This window comes from Prionailurus bengalensis, chromosome B1 (assembly GCF_016509475.1).
Source record: "Prionailurus bengalensis isolate Pbe53 chromosome B1, Fcat_Pben_1.1_paternal_pri, whole genome shotgun sequence".
In the NCBI taxonomy this organism is placed as follows: domain Eukaryota; kingdom Metazoa; phylum Chordata; class Mammalia; order Carnivora; family Felidae; genus Prionailurus; species Prionailurus bengalensis.
This window is the reverse complement of record NC_057344.1, coordinates 77328338-77346253: the sequence shown is the minus strand read 5'-3', so window position 1 is coordinate 77346253 and position 17916 is coordinate 77328338. Positions and strand designations below refer to the sequence as shown.

Here is a 17916-nt window from a genome sequence, read left to right as displayed (position 1 = left end):
AGTAGCGCCTGTAACTTAGCAAATGTTTACGCCTAAACTTAGATTTATTTGACAGCTTTACACCTTTGGGCATGATATAATTAAATGTTTTGACAGCTAAACAGAAACTGTATAAATTTAAAAGCTATTAGGAGCTCAGCATCTAGAATCAAAATGAAGTAATTTGCTTATACCCTGAACCACTTTTAGCAATGCATTCCAATAAAAAGCACAAAGACAGGAGTAAATGTCGGTACAAATGTTTTAGCTAATTCTTTCAAATTTCTTCTATGAAAAATATTCCCTTTATAAATATTGATAATGTCTTTAACATCAACAAAGGGAATATAAGCAGATTTAAGATTACCAATATAACCCTTAAACTCTGTCTCCAACTATTTTCTATCATTTTAGAAGTGACAGTATAAAAAAGGCACAGACTAAGAAATAGTATATTTATATATTTTTACTTTTTTAAGATTTATTTTTTTTAAGTAATCTCTACACCCACTGTGGGGTTCGAACTTACAACTCTGAGATCAAGAGTTGCATGTTCTACCAAGTGAGCCAGCCAGGCCCCCCAGTATATATTTTTAAAGGTCACCACTATATGGTATTTGAAAGGATTTAAAGCAACACAAAGAGAATGAGTGGTTCTTCAAACTCAGCCATTAAAAACTGAAGAGTTATCCTCATTCTCCAAGGTGCCAGGCTCCAGATTTTCACAGTATTCTGTGCTGCTTGGTTCTCTCAGATGTCAGTTTTCACTTCTCGTGGAAGTGAGAAATCACAATGCTCCTAAGTCACTACTTACCTTCAGAAAAATCCACTGTTCATTATCTAACCTGCAGAAAAGTTTCCCATCAGTAGTACTACTCAAATACGTAGATTAAAAACCTCTCTAAAAATGAAAAAGGCAAAGTCGTCCATTAAACTATCATTTTAAAAAAGAAAGCTGATTTATTTCACTATATTGCATCATGTTATCATTCTGGAGAGCACCTACAGCGTACTGGCTCATAGTCTAACAAAAAAGCTCATGTAAACAATATCTAAGTCAGACCATTACTGAAGCATTTGGACTGTATCAAATATATAAAAACATTTAAAATGTACTTTTCATTACATAATGACCTGAGGAGACACCGTACCCACACTAAAGGTAACAATGATAAGTTGTTTATTTTAAAAAAATCAATGAAATATTTAGAAACCAGTTCACTTTCTCATGTGGTGTTTATATTTCACTTTATCATCCCTCTTGGAAAGACATTTCTAAAGGAAGAAACTACTATGAACCAAATCCTGTTTAACTTACATATGCTGATGTCAAGTAATTTAAAAAACATTTTCTAAAAAGAGCTTCTTATGTACACATCTAAAAACATTACTGTATTATCTAACTGTTCTCTTCCTCTCACTCATGTTTATAGGATGGATGTCTTTCTGTGAACCATATTTGGATCTACTGGAACATAGCCTGAAAATGGATTAAACTTTTTCCAAGTTTTAAATATCTGATAGTACCAACTGTAGGGATAAGGTGCTGAGGATTCAGAAGCTGAGATTTCCAATCTGGCTACGTCTTTTTAATGAATGAAACTTGAATTAGATCATTTAAACACTATTTATAAGATTCAATATTCCTAGTAGTTGGATAGCTCTTTGAAGACTTAATAAATTTAGACACAAAGGAGAGTATTACTTTAAATATAAAGTATAAAATAAGAAACTGATACTATTAAAATACTATATATTAAGCATATCCTCTTCTTAAGAAATGCTAGCTCAATATCTTTTTTTTTCAATTTTTTAAAATGTTTATTCATTTTGAAAGACCGAAAGAGACAGAGCACAAGCAGGGGTGGGCGGAGAGACAGGAGGACACAAAATCTGAAGCAGGCTCCGGGCTCTAGGCTGTCAACACAGAGCCTGATGCGCGGCTAAAACTCACGAACCAGGAGATCATGGCCTGAGCGGAAGTCACCCAGCTGCCCCATATCTCAGTATCTTTTTAATTATTTCAGTGTTTCTCTTCTCCAAGGACATGCATTGAAAAATGTTCTCAAAGATGTATATATCTACCAGAACTTCTGATTAGAATGAGAAAGCCAGTGGCACTGATCTGATACAATTTAGCTATAAAATAACAGAAATAAATTGGCTATTCATAAAAAGTTTCACAGAGTCCAATTCTTCTGAATTACTTCCTGAGTCAAAGATGTTGAAGTCTGTTTTTCCACACAACATTGCCTGTAATACCTTTAAAAGTACTATGAGGCAGCATTTTAAAACAATTTTTTAAGGTTTATTTATTGCTAGAACGAGAGAGAGAGTGTGCGTAGGGGCACATGCAAGAGTGTGGGGGAAGCGTGGAGAGGGAGAGAATCCCAAACAGGCTCTGCACTGTCAACATAGAGCCAGATGAGGGGCTCAAACTCACCAACTGAGAGATCATGACTTGAGCCAAAACTAGGATTCAGACACTTAACCAACTGAACCTTCCAGGCACTCCAAATGAGGCAGTATTTTTAAAAAAGAATTCTCAGGGCACTTAGGTGGTTCAGTTGGTTGAGTGTCTGACTCTTGATTTTGGTTCAGGTCATGATGCCACTCTTGTGGGATAGAGCCCGGCATCAGGCTCTGTGCTGAGCATGGAGTCTGCTTAAGATTCTCTCTCCGTCTTCCCCACTCATGCTCTCTCTCAATACAAAGAGAGAGAGAGAGAGAGAGAGAGAGAGAGAGAGAGAGAGAGAGAGAGAATTCTCCACTATTAGCTCTGGAATTTTCTTCCCAAACCCAACATCCATTCTACAAATTTGATGCTCACATTTTGACATCTTCCCTTCTCTCTTATTTTTAGAACTGTCATTTAGGGCACTCTTCATGACTACTCCTATCCTCATACCTCCACTGTGATAACTCTACCTTAAAACATAACTAAGTACATAAAAAATGAACTTTAATGGAGTAACATTGTTTAGTGGAATACAATTTGCCAGTTTCTTACAAAACCAAATATACTCTTGACATGTGACCCAGCAACTGCACTCCTTGGTAGTTACCCAAATGGGTTGAAAATTTATGTCTACATGAAAACTTGCACATGAATGTTCATAGCAATTTTATTAATAACTACTAAAACTTAGAAGAAACCAAGATATCCTTCAGTAACTAAAGGGCTAAATAAACTGTGGTATACACTGGAATATTATTCTACAATAAAAATAAATCAGCCATCATATCAAGCCATGTAAAGACATGGAAGAACATTAATGCATATTGCTAGGTGAAAGAAGCCAATCTGGGGGTGCCTGGGTGGCTCAGTCGGTTGAGTGTCAGACTTCAGCTCAGGTCGTGATCTCATGGTCAGTGAGTTTGAGCCCCACATCGGGCTCTGTGCTGACAGCTCGAGGCTGGAGCCTGCTTCAGATTCTGTGTCTCCCTCTCTCGCTGCCCCTCTCCCACACATGCTTTCTGTCTCTCAAAAATGAATAAACGTTAAAAAAAATTAAAAAAAAAAGAAAGAAGCCAATCCGAAATGGCTATATATATTGTATGATTCTCAATATATGACATTCTAGAAAAAGAAAAACTATAGAAATGATAAAGTAATCAGTGGTTGCCAGGAGTTTGGAGTAGCGGGAGTGGGAAGAATAAAAAGGTAGAACAAAGGAGATTTTTAGGGCAGTGAAACTATTCTGCATGGTACTGTAATAGTAAAGATGTGTTATTATTTGCCAAAGCCCACAGAATGTACAACAAAATAAGTGAACCTTAACGTAATATGGAATTTAGTTAGTAGTAATGTATTGATATTGACATCAATTATAATAAATGTATCACACTAATTGAAGATGTTAATAATAGAATGGGGGGGGATGGAGAGTAAGGGGTGTATACAACTCTAAGTTTCCCACCGTTTTTCAAAAAAAAACTAAAACTGCTCTAAAAAATAAAGATTAGTTTTTTTAAATGATGTTTATATGTCTGCCTCTTCCTTCACTGAGCTATCTTAAAGACATGACTCACACAGCTCATTCATCTTTGGTTCTCATGCCTAACACAGTTATTAGTACACATTAGGGGCTTTAATTTCTATTTTTTGAAGAGCAAGGAGGATGGTTGCCATATTTAAAGGATTCTCAGAGCCTTCATTCCCACCATATGTGCCAAGGTCTACAGTTGAGATGTGTTAATAAATACTAAGTTCAGGATGCCTGGGTGATTCAGTCAGTTGAATGTCTGAGTCCTGAGGTTGGCTCAGGTCATGATCTCACAGTTGTGGGATCGAGCCCTGCATCGGGCTCCATGCTTAGTATGGAGCCTGCTTGGGATTCTCTCTCTCCCTCTCTCTCTGTCCCTCCCCTGCTCACACACTCTCTCTCAAATTAAATAAACATTAAAAAAATATTAAATTCATACCTTTCTTATCATTTACATAAGTATACCCAGTATGAATATAACCTATCCCTTTTACAGAGTGAGTTGAAAAGTATGACCTGGCAAGCCACTAATTTATCTAATATTCACTACCTATTACTATGTTTAGGATACTGTGCTAGGCACATAGTGGGACAAAGATAAATGAATGAGGCATTTTTGTACCTGCCCTAGATGAGCTTCCAGTCCAGTGAAGACACAGATGTGAAAACAACTATGTACAAAGAGGTGTAGAGGGCAGAAAGAGGATAGCATAAAACGAGCTTAAGTAGGGTTTAACCTTTCATATAAATGTACAAATAATATTAAAGAAATACCTTTTTATATAGTCATGAGATAAAAATATAATTTGCATTAACCAACACTCAAGATATCATAAAGCTTAAAACTTAAAATACTGCCTATACTCTCATTTCAATATTTCATCAAATTATTCTTAAGGAAATTATGAACCGCCTTTATGAAGCACATACCATTTCCTTCCTATTTCAGACTTTGGGTCATAGTTCTATTCCCTGTCATCATTCTTGATGGTTTCAGAATTCATATTAATGGTTCTTCTCTTGGAAGTCTTCCTTTTCTGCCCACTATAGTCACCTTTAAGCATTAATATGCTTTTGACTTAATAATCCAAGCAATTCAAATCTAAGTGTCCTTAAATAACCATATCCTACTTTCTGCCAGTTAATTTTCCTTTCAAACATGTCTTTCATCCTCACTTCTCGTAACTTCCTTTAGTTCTTAAATTACAAGGATACATAATAAAAACAGCCAATAAATATTTGTGTACAGTGATAATTTGCATAAACTATATCAATTAAATCTCAACCAAACTTATGTCTTCAAAGTAGATGTACCATACTTTCTTTCCATATGATGAAATATTACGGGAACAGGCTAACAAACCTGGATTCCAAGCCTGGCTGAACTGTTATAAAATGTTTGGCAACAGTTAATTAAATTCTTAAAGCTTAAATTTACTCATCTCTAAAATGAGAAACTAATACATTCCTCATAAAGTTATTACAAGAATTAAATTATATGCCTGTACAAAGTAAGTTCTTTTTAGATGTCAATTCTCTTTCCAATTTTCCTTCTGTGGTGGTAAGCTTCCAAAATGGCCCCTGATGATTCTTACTTTCTGGTATTCATGCTCTTGCTAGTTCCAGCCTCAACACAGCTGACCTCTGTAACCAATTGGATAGAATAGAAATAACACAGTGGGGCTTTTGAGACTTAACTCATAAAAGATACTGTGCCTCCTACCCTCCTCTATTTTTGCTTGCTGGCTCTGGGGAAATCAGCTGCCATATGGTAAAGTTATTCAAGCAGCTCTATGGAGAGGTCCTTGTAGTATGAAACTGAGGTCTCCTGCCAACTCATCAACAATGTGAGCAAGTCATCTTAGAAGCACATCTTCTAGCCCAGTCATACCTCTGGATGACTGTGCCTCCAATAAGCATCTTGGCTACAATCTAATGAGAGGTAGAAAGCCAGAACCACTTGGCTAAGCCATTCCCAAATTCCTGATCCAAAAGGACTCTACAAGATAATAAAGGCCTACTGTTGTTTTAGCTGTTAAATTTTGGCCTAACTTGTTATATAGCAATAGATAACTAACACATCTTCTGGTTTACATTTTCCTCAGACCTCTTTGACCTATTTTAATCCATACCAGACCCCATGGTGGTTATTTTCAACTAGACTTTTTATAAGCAACCTAGACACTTCACCAACTTGACTCTTCCCATACCTACTTTGTTAACACTTCATCTTAGGAAATTCCATGATCTATTTTCCTAGCTTTTATACACAGGCTGCTATGTTTCATTACAGAAAAATCAAAACAGATACCAACATTTTTCCTGTAATCCAAGCTCTCTGTCTTCAGCTGAGCCTCAAATTCTACACTGATTATTTTATGTTTCTAGTTCACTAATATCATATTCCTTTCAGTGGCTACTCTAAATTACATACCTGCCTCACTTTCTCAACTGATTATCTGGCCTTTGACTTCAAAATGATATCGTTTTTTCTTGATTTTCTTCTCCATTGCAAAATGTTTATATTTCGATCTTAGCTCTCTTTGCCCTGTGCTTTGGGGTAAGAAGTATCCTCACATTTCCTAAAAATACGCTATGTACTTGGTTTTTCAATTCTTCCCTTCTAAAAGTTATTTCTTCTCTGAGACTACTCAGATTCTGCTACCTAGAAAGAATCTTTCTCTTAACTCTTTTATATCCCAGAATCACCTCTTCTTTCATTGTATAGCAGCATACTCTTCAAAAGAAGCATATTCATTCACTCCACAATCTCTTTACCCCTTCATTCCTCAACTCATTGAAACCTAGATTTCACCACACTCTACTGAAATTTTCTACTGAATGTTGCCAATATTCTCCCCTTTATGTCTGAAATGAAATGTTTGCCCCTCTGTGTGAGACCATTTGTCATCTAGTATCCACTCTTACTTTCTTTAATAACAAAAATCTAAGCCAGAAACACATTCACCACTCTCCCTTAAAATGTCATGAGGCCATGTCACCAAGTTATGGTGAAGGTAACCAAACAACTGGCATATGAACATTGGTATATGAACACTGGTAATTTGTTCCACTTCTGGGTAGCTCAGCTCAAAACAAATGGGCATGTTTCCTTTCTATCTTTCTATTGGCTGGGAAGCAAAGCAATCTAGACCCATCTTGGGCCCAGATATGGAAGTCACGTGCTATAACTGGCAAATTTGCTCTCCTGCTTTAGTTTCCTTTCCTTTGTACATAAGAAAACAATGAGGAGATCCTAAATAATATTACCAGTAACAATTCAAAAGTATATAATTCTTATGCACATGAAAGAGAAATAATAAGACTCTAAGATACAGTGTCTTAAACATAACAGAAAACAACTTAACCTGTCGTATAACTAACTAATACACTTAGTATATTGGTTAGGGTCCCAGCAGAGAACAGACGGTACAATTAGATGGAATTCTGATGAAAGTTCAACTCACATACAGGGTCAAGGGAACCAAAAAGACATTTTGAGGAACTTCCAGACTCACAACAATGAGAAGGCATTACAACCCATAGGCCTGAAGGAGAAAAGGGAGGAATTATTATTACTAGACACTGTTGAGTAGTGAAGGGAAATGACCTGAATGTAGCAAGAGCTGTAGGTCTACAGTCTAGAAGTGGTAGTGGTGGGGAATAATGTTACCTCTTTCTTCCCCTGCTCTCCTATCTACTACCTGCCATTTGCAATCTGTAGTGATGAGCCCTCTGGGACATAAAGGAGAGCAGAGAAGGGGGAATGACATGGAGGAGGAAAAGGAGGAAAGATAAGAAGTGTATCTATTAACAAGTTAAAAGTATAGCATCACATCGGGATTTGGTACTTTTGACCCACTCTGAAGCACATTTTTTAATGTCTAATTCCTCTTGAAAACCCCTCTCCTTTCTTACATTAGCATCATACATTCTTACTTCTCCAGCTGCCATGGATATCTTTTTTTGTGGGTTCCACTCTGTCTTCTTGCTCTCAGAAGAAAATTATTTCCCAGGGCTTGTCCCTGGATTTCTTGCCTCTATGCCAAATATTACACAAGGTAAAGTCATGAACTCCCTCTACCTTCAACTATCATTCAATATAGATGCACACCAAATCTCTATCTCCAACACTGACCTCCCTCCTAATTGCTACACCAAAGGTTGCATATTTAAATATCTATGAAAACTAGGTAGGTAAAAAATAAATTAATATGGCAAGCTGGATATAAAACAGTAGAAAAAGAAGAAAACTAGAGAGATATGTCTGTCTATAGGTGTGGCCATCACTTAGCTCTAACTGAGACTGTGTAGATCCAGGACAGTCAGATATTCTACTTCTAAAGAAAGGCTAGAAATCTAAATATGGGAGAGGAAGGGAACTCTGTTCTTTTTTTTTTTTTAATTTTTTTTTCCAACGTTTATTTATTTTTGGGACAGAGAGAGACAGAGCATGAACGGGGGAGGGGCAGAGAGAGAGGGAGACACAGAATCGGAAACAGGCTCCAGGCTCTGAGCCATCAGCCCAGAGCCCGACGCGGGGCTCGAACCCACGGACCACGAGATCGTGACCTGGCTGAAGTCGGACGCTTAACCGACTGCGCCACCCAGGTGCCCCTGTTCTTTTTTTTTTTTTTTAAATGATGGCAACCAAGTCCTTTCATTAAAATATCAGGTTGCTTATTTCAGAAATAAATTTGAAAGCCCTCTTTCTATAAAAACACCCAGAAAGGCTAAATAAAAACAAATATGCTTTCTTAAAACTTTGTTTTGAAATGATTTACAGAAAAAATTACAAAAATAGTACATTTTCTGTATACCCCTCACCCAACTTTTACAAATGTTAACAACTTACATAACTATTACAATATCAAAACCAGAAAATCTATGTTGGTATCACGCTTAACTAATATGCAGAGATTAGGTGACTTTTACCATTTTCCCCAATGCCCTTTTTCTGTTCTAGGACCAAATAGAGAATCCCATATTGTATTTAGTTCCTGTACCTATCAATTACAAAGGAAAAAATAACAAGTAAGCTTTTAACTGAAAAACAAGTTAGAAAGGAAATAGCAACAGAAATCCTTAGGAGTCACAAACAAACAATTAACAACAATAAAATGAGAAAACTATAGTAGCAAGTTATAAGCAGGTAAAGGTAACCCCTGGGTGTTTTCTTCCAGTCTCAGTCACTGAGGAGCTTGGTTTTAATACTCGTGTAGAAAAAGTAGAGGATGCCTTGGCTCCCCTTTTCTGGTGGTGAGGGAAAAAGTTGGAAATGAGGTATTTTCACACATAAAACTGGAACCCACAAAGAGTCATGCACCAAGAAAAAGGGTGACCAGAAGAAACATCTATCTACCAACAAAAGGATATTAGGACAAATTTATCCGTCTTCATTTGGGCTTAGGGTAGGAAAGCTTTCCCTAGGAATTCATATCTATAGGTCTGTCCGTTATATAGACACAGGACTTAAAAATATAACCAAGTGGTCTGAAATTTACATACAAATTGGTCCTATGCTGTGATACAATGAAGAGGTAAAAGCAAAACACTATCAATCAAAGATTCTAATGGGAAATGGCTCTCCTAAAGATGAACACACAATCCAAAATTACCAAATATATGAGGAAATAGACTGTCATGAGTAAGAGTTATCAAACAACACAAAGGTAATAAGATACTAGTAATATTGAATAGGACTTTTAAAGTAACTGTTTTAAGCTATTAAGAGCATACAACAAATGAGAATTTAAGAAGATAATTTAAAAATTTCTTTTCTAATGTTTTTATTTATTTTTGAGACAGAGAGAGACAGAGCACGAGCAGGGGAGGAGCAGAGAGAGAGGGAGACACAGAATCCAAGGCAGGCTCCAGGCTCTGAGCTGTCAGCACAGAGCCCGACGCGGGGCTTGAACTCATGGACTGTGAGATCATGATTTGAGCCGAAGTCGGACGGACCCCCAACTGACTGAGCCACCCAGGCGCCCCAAGAAGATAATTTTTTAAGTTGATTTGAAAAAGAACCAAAGAAATTCTAGGCAAAAAAGTCACTAAATTTATACTGGACTGCTTAAACAGATTTGAAATAGGCACAAAGGCAACTGGTGATCTAAAAAATATGAGGAAATTACAAAAATGGAGCCCAGAAATAATAAAATGGGAAATATAAAAGAGAGGTTTTATAGTCATAGAAAATAGAATGAGAAAGTCCAACATGCATCTAAAAGGAATTCTATCAAGAATAAATTGAGAGAATGGGGAATAGACAGTATCAAAATGATAATTCCTGAAAACTTCCCAGAATGTACTTAAGACACAAATCTTTATTCAGGATACAAAATAAGTCACAAGCAGAATATAAAAATAAATCCAGGGTAGCCTGGGTGGCTCAGTCAGTTGAGCACCTGACTTCGGCTCAAGTCATGATACTACGGATCGTGGGTCTGAGCCCCACATTGGGCTCTGTGCTGACTAGCTCAGAGCCTGAAGTCTGCTTCATATTCTGTGCCTCCCTCTCTGTCCTTCCCCCACTCATACTGTTTCTGTCTCTCTCTCTCTCTCATAAACATTAAACAATTTTAAAAAATTAAAAATAAATCCATACTTAGACGCATTATCACAAAACTGCAAAATACTGGACAATTGGAAAAATTTTACAAGCAACCTAAAAAGGAACAGCTGATAGATTTCTCAACAGTAAGAACAAAAATAAGAAATAATGGTATCTTCTAAATGCTAGGAGAGAGAGTAATAGTCAACCTATTAGAGTGAGAATAAAAAAACCCAAAAAACATTTTAGTTTTCAATTAGCAATAATTGCGCCTCGGATAAACCTCATTGGCTACGATACTGCCACTGCGCAAAGCTGCAAAAAACATTTTAGATGAAAAACACCTCATCGAAACTATTTCTGTAGGTTTATACTGCCCATGGGCTAACACCAATTTGCCACTTCTGCTCTATCTCTAGAACTTAGAATTGTCAGGCTTCCTCCACCTGGGTGTTGGACCAACATCTAAAACTCAACCTGTCCAAGGATGAACATGACTGTATTTCCAAAACCTTTTCCTCTTCTAGACTTTCCAATTGTGTTATATTCACCACCATCTTCCAGTCACCTAAAGTAAAAACTTTAAAATACCATTTACCTCCTATTCAGATACAAAATCCTACAACACTACCTATATATTTGCCTTCTGTGCCATATATTCCAAATGTCACCATTCTGCCTCAGTCTCAGATTATCTGGACATAAAAGATTGATTTCATAACTGTTGAAATTGTCCTTCATTCAATCCTATATGATGTTACTAGGTAAACTTCCTAAATTGGAACTTCAGTCATACCACTCTTCCCCACAAAATTCTTAAATGCTCCTCTGCCCATAGAGTCAATCCAACTCCTTATCATTGCATTCAAGTCCCTTTTGAATATCTGACCTCAAACTCCCTTTATGGTGTTAAGTCACAACTACTCTCTTTTCTTCATTAGTCAGACTGGATTGCCGTTAGCTCAAATAACATCTCTCTTGTGTGTCTCTGTACATGTTCTTTCATTTACTGGAATTCAATTAAAATAAAAATTTAACAGCTACAGAAGGTCTTTTATGTATAAGCAGCAGGAAGTGGGGATGGGGTAGAAACAAACTATTCACTTACGCATACCTAGTTCTTAGTCTGTGTCTCATGAGAGAACGCCCTCAACTTCCTCTTCCTTCATTCTTTCCCTTATTCAACACACTCACATGCATTTCTACCTGTCAGCTAAAGTGTTCACACAGAAGCCAGATAACAATCCCTGAGGGATATGTAGAGGGGCTTACTGCATTTCATGGATAGCAAAGCAAAATAACAATAGTGCTCCAGATTGTCTCAGACTGAGGGTCCTATTAATAATATACTGATGACCCTGAGACATCAAAGAGCCTGCTAAAGAAAGAGAATACCATTATCATCATGTATGTCATTTTTACCAAAGAATTAAATATGTTCTAAGTTAGTTGATCATAAAATTAAAGAAAATATTCCACTTACCTTGCATATTTCTAAATTATGCATTACTCAAACTAGATGTATTTGTGTATGAAACTAGAAATGCTGCTCTCACTTAGTGGTTCTAAATTACTCAGGAAGTCTACTTTAGAAAAGACAGTTTTGAGATGGATTTCAAAATACAGAACATATATGATTCAATGAAATGAGTGGTAAATTCTCTCAGTTTGATGGTATAGTGTAAAAAATGCATTAAAATGAAAGAACTGTTTGTTCACTCTCTAAATGAACAATGATCTCATCTGAATAAACAACTGTGAACTTTAAAAAGCAGGGAGCTAGAGCAGGAAAGGAAATTAAGAGTTGTCCCATCTTTGGCTAAATGTTTAAGGTCAGCTAGAAATTTAACCACTGTAATCTTGTGATTTTTATAGATTTTTCATTGTTGGCTTTTTGGAAGAATAGGTTTTATTTTTGTTTATGTTTTGATGTTAACTATGCTTTATTTTTTAAAAAAATATTTATTTATTTTGAGAGGGAGAGAGCAAGCAAGCAGGGGAGATGCAGAGAGAGGGAGAGAGAGAATCCCAAACACATTGAATCTCCATGCTGTCAGCCCAGAGCCTAATGCAGGGCTTGAACCCACGAACCGTGAGATCATGACTTGAGCCAAAGTCAAGAGTAGGACGCTTAACTGAGTGAGCCACCCAGGTGTCCCAGTGCTAACAATGCTTTAGATAGGCCTTGGCAAATTTTTTCTATAAAAGGCCAGATAGTAAATAGTTTGGGCTTTGCCATATGATCACTATCACAATTACAATTCTGTTGCTGTAGCCCAGAGGCAGCCATAGACAATATAAACAAATAAACATGGTGGCTGTGTTCCAATAAAAGTTTATTTACAAAAACAGGCAACAGGCTGGATGTGGCCCATGGACTATAGTTTGCTGATCCCTGCTTTAGACTCACAAAAATAACTTTTATATAAATTCGTTGAATTTTGATCTTTTCTCTACTGAAAGAAGGTGATTAGGTATAGAATCCAAACTAAGAAGAACCCAAAGCTCTGCAGATGGCCCTAATGTCTCAAGAAATATGGCTTCTATATGGTCCCCAGTGGTATTTTTCTTTTCTCTTCATCGGCATATGAGACTGCCTCAGAAGACTTCCAATCTGAAACAGAATAATCTCTTCCTCAGTAGGACCAGAAACCCGGTCTATCAGCATCTCTGACTTAGAATCTCTTTAAGAATCAAAAGATTCTTCCCAGGCCAACTGTGACAAATAGGTAAGTAACTTATTTTTAGTAAGCCTCAATTTCCTTAAAATAGGAGTAATATATCTAGAAGGGGAGAATAAAATAATATATGAAAGAATGCCTAAAATAATGGCTGAAATATAGTAGGTATTCAACAAATGATCGTCCTCTTCTGGTGTACCATTGAACTTCCTTAGCCACAAAATCCTCTGACCCTAAGTTGACTCATTTATTCTACCACTATACATTCATTTAGTGTCAGGGGTCCCCGTACATGTCAGGAGTTGTGCTACAAACTGGGGACATAGCAGAGAAAAACACTGACAAAGTCTCTGTTCTCATTTTTTGTGGGAGACTGACATTAACATACAAACTATTCAACAAAATGATGTCAAATAGTAATTAGCACACAGACAAAGTGATGGGATACACAATAACTGACGATTTTGAACAGAATGAGCAGGAAAAGTTTCTCTAGAAAGGTGACATATAACTGAGATGTAAAGGATAAAAATCAGCTAGTCAAAACATTTGAGGAAAGAGTCTTCTAGATGGGCTGAACAAGTACAAAATTCTAGAGGTTAGAAAAGGTTCTGACAGGGGCGCCTGGGTGGCTCAGTCGGTTGAGCGTCTGATTTCGGCTCAGGTCATGATCTCGCGGTCCATGAGTTTGAGCCCAGCGTCGGGCTCTGTGCTGACAGCTCAGAGCCTGGAGCCTGCTTCAGATTCTGTGTCTCCCTCTCTCTCTGCCCCTCCCTCACTTATGCTCTCGCTGTCAAGAATAAATAAAACATTAAAAAAAAAAAAAGAAAAGAAAAGGTTCTGGAATATTCAATATCAGAAAGGAGGTAGGACTCATCTGGGACTGTTATTGCCAATGTTAGCCACCATTCAATTCTATTCATGCCAGACAACAAGTCCCCTCTCTGCTCTGCTACTTCAGCCATTTTACATTCCCCACCAACTATGGAGAAGAGTACCAATTTCTCTACATCCTCTACATCCTCACAAGGACTTGTCTTTTCTTTTCTTCCTGGTTCACCTGCAATCTATCACCCAAATCGCTGCTCCTCTTGAAATCTTTTATAGCTTAACTAGTTCTAATAACTTTTACTCTATTCTTTCTTAAACCACAATATCAAAACTCCACTGCCAAGTTCATTAATATCCTATATATCATATAGTCCTAGAGTCAATACTTAATCTTTATTTTACTCAACAGCTCCATAATTCAATACATATAATCCATCTTCCCCTTCTTTATTATTTTTAATTCTAGTATAATTAACATATAAGATTATATTAGTCTCAAGTGTTTAATGTAGTGATTCCACAATTCTATACATTACTCAGTGCTTACCACAAGTGTACTCTTAATCCCCTTCACCTACTTCACCCATGTCTCTATCCACCTCCCCTCTGGTAACCACCAATTTGTTCTATACAGTTAAGTGTCTGTTTTTTAGTTTGTCTCTTTTTTCTTTGTTCGTTTGTTTTGTTTCTTAAATTCCACATATGAGTGAAATCATATATGGTATTTGTCTTTCTCTGACTTATTTCACTTAGCACAGTACCTTTTAGATCCATCTATATTGTTAGGACTTTTCTAATTTTGATACTCATCCTAACAGGTATGAAATGATATTACATTATAGTTTGATTTGCATTTCCCTGATGAGTAATGACTCTGAGCATATTTTCACACATGTTGGCCATTTGTTACTGTGAAGTTTTCTTTGCAGAAACGTCAATTCAAGTCTTTAGCACATTTTAAAAATCAGGTTATTAGGTTTCTTTTGTTATTGAGTTGCAGGAGTTCCTTACATATTTTGAAAATTAAGCCTTTATCTGATACACGGTTTGAAAATATCTTCTCATTCCATAGGATGCCTTATATCAATTGTTTTCTTTGCTGTGCACTTTCTAGTATAACATAGGCCCACTTGTCTATTTTTGTATTTGTTGCCTGTGCTTTTGGTAATCATATCCATGAAACCCTTGCCAAGACCAATGTCATGAAGCTTTACTGCTATGTTTTCTTCTAGGAGTTTTATAGATACAGATCTTATGTTTAAGTCTTTCCATTTTGAGTTGATTTTTGCATATGATATAGGAAAAGTGTTCAATTTCATTCTTTTGCATGTGAATATTCAGTTTTCCCAGTACCATTTATTTAAGGGACTATCCTTTTCCATCTATATATTCTTGGCACTCTTGTTTAAGATCGGCTCATCATATATTTATTTCTGGGTTCTCCATTCTGTTCCATTGGACTATGTGGGTTCTCATCATTTATTTCTGGGTTCTCTATTCTGTTCCATTGGTCTATATGTCTGTTTAATGCCAGTATAATTACTGTAGCTTTGTAATTTTACATTTTAATTACTGTAGCTTTGTAACAGTTTTGGAATCAGTGAGTATGATGCCTCCAGCTTTGTTCTCCTCTCTCAAAATTGTTTTGGCTATTCAGGGTATTTTGTTCTTCCATATGAATTTAGGATTATTTTTTTCTATTTCTGGAAAAAATGACATCAGGATTTTTGATAGAGATTACACTGAATCTGTAGATTGCTTTGGGTAGTACGAGCATTTTAACAACATTAAGTCTTCAACTCATGGACACATCTTACCATTTGTTTGTACCTAATTTCTTTCATCAGTGTTTTGTAGTTTTCAGTGTTATGTCTTTCCTTAATTAAGTTTATTCCTAATAATTTTATTGGTTTTTTGGTGCTATTATAAATGTAACTGTTCTTCTAATTTCCTTTTCAAATAGTTCATTGTCATTGTACAAAAAAGAACACTTTATTGAAATCACCTATTAGTTCTAATAGTTTTTTGTGTGTCTTTAGGATTTCTGTATATTAGACCATGTTATCTACAAATAGGAACAATTTTACTTTTAGTTTTGATTTGGATGACTTTCATTTCTTTTTCTTACCTAATTACTCTGGCTAGGACTTTCAGACCATGATTTATTATAAAACCACTAACCTACAACAAAGGATTCTTCCAAAGGTCAAATAAGATGTAGAAAAATTGCTTTGGAAATTATGAAGTACTATAATATGTAATTAAAAAGATGGGGTAATGGAACTGGATTCTGGAAATGAGATTTTGAATTTTTGCTACTTATTAATTGTGTAATCTTGCCTATCAGCCTTTCTGAATTTCTAAAAAATTAGGAATATTTTCATTACCAGCCTCCAAGGACATTATGAGGCTCAAATGACTAAGAAGTGAAAGCTATTTATGAATGTTAAATAAATACAAATTAAATTTATTATGCATTCTTTGGCCATAGTTTCTATATCTCATACCTAAAATGCTACTACTATTAATAATTAGCTAGGAATAAAATCTGTTTAGGAGCTACTTTTTATTGGTTAAAGTTGTTGTTAAAGATCATTAGGCCTTTAAGCAGAAACATTATTGGCTTTAGTAAACGTACTTCAAACACTTTACTGTGAAGTATTTTAAAATAGTCTACCAATACGCAGACAATAGAACTACTTAGTTCATGCTGTTTTGCATGTGGAACCTCAGGTCCATAATCAACCATTCAGGGTGTTACTCATAAACTATGCAGTATACGGTGAACATGTCTACCAAGTAAATTAAAGAATTCATACACAATGCAGCAGCTGATGCAGACTACAACTTGACTTAAAATCTTTAGAAACAGATTATTTCAATCCTCAAAGTGGGAGAGGAAAAAGTCATGTCTCTTTAACAAACAATACTTAAGTATCTATAAGACCTGCAGTTTTTGTTTTGTTTTTATGAAAGAGCACATATGGCGGAGAGGCAGAGAGAGAGGGAGACAGAATCCCAAGCAGGCTCCTCCGGGTTGTCACCACAGAGTCCGACATGGGGCTTGAATTCCCAAACTGTGAGATCATGACCTCAGCCTAAGTTGGACGCTTAACTGACTGAGCCAGCCAGGTGCCCCAAGACCTGCAGTTTTTGATAAGACACATGCCCATTTAGGAGATCATAGGTCAGGTTTTATAACGTAAGACACTGTAAATAACATAAGTAATTAATCAATGTCCGATCTATAGGAACTTGGAGTCTATCATATCTGTTTTAAAGATTTGTTCTACACTACTATTTTTTTTTTTTCAACGTTTATTTATTTTTGGGACAGAGAGAGACAGAGCATGAACAGGGGAGGGGCAGAGAGAGAGGGAGACACAGAATGGGAAACAGGCTCCAGGCTCTGAGCCATCAGCCCAGAGCCCGACGTGGGGCTTGAACTCACAGACCGCGAGATCGTGACCTGGCTGAAGTCGGACGCTTAACCGACTGTGCCACCCAGGCGCCCCTGTTCTACACTACTTTAAAAGTGCCTTATTCTTGGGGGTGCCTGGCTGGCTCAGTCGGTTAAGTGTCTGACTCTTGGTTTCAGCTCAGGTCATGATCTCACAGTTTAGGAGTTTGAGCCCTACATTGGGCTCCACGCTGACAGCATGGAGCCTGCTTGGGATTCTCTCTTTCTCCCTCTTTCTTTGCCTATCCCCCACCTGTGTTCGCTCCTGCTCTGCTCTCTCTCAAAATAAATAAATAAAAACTTAAAACAATTAACAAGGTGCCATATCCTTGTTGGTCCCTATGGGCATAACAAGTAGAATCTGTATTTGGCCACTTGAGAATCACCTGAATTTAAAACATGTAAGTCCTTATCTTCCTAAATTTC

At 36.6% G+C, this 17916-nt stretch overlaps 1 protein-coding gene and 1 pseudogene across 8 annotated transcripts in view; both read right to left on the bottom strand.

The window, feature by feature from the left end:
- The window catches only part of LRBA (LPS responsive beige-like anchor protein), a 786930-nt gene that overhangs the window by 97293 nt on the left and 671721 nt on the right, over positions 1–17916 (bottom strand). The window lies entirely within an intron of this gene.
- LOC122479327 lies at positions 10656–10835 on the bottom strand (annotated as a pseudogene).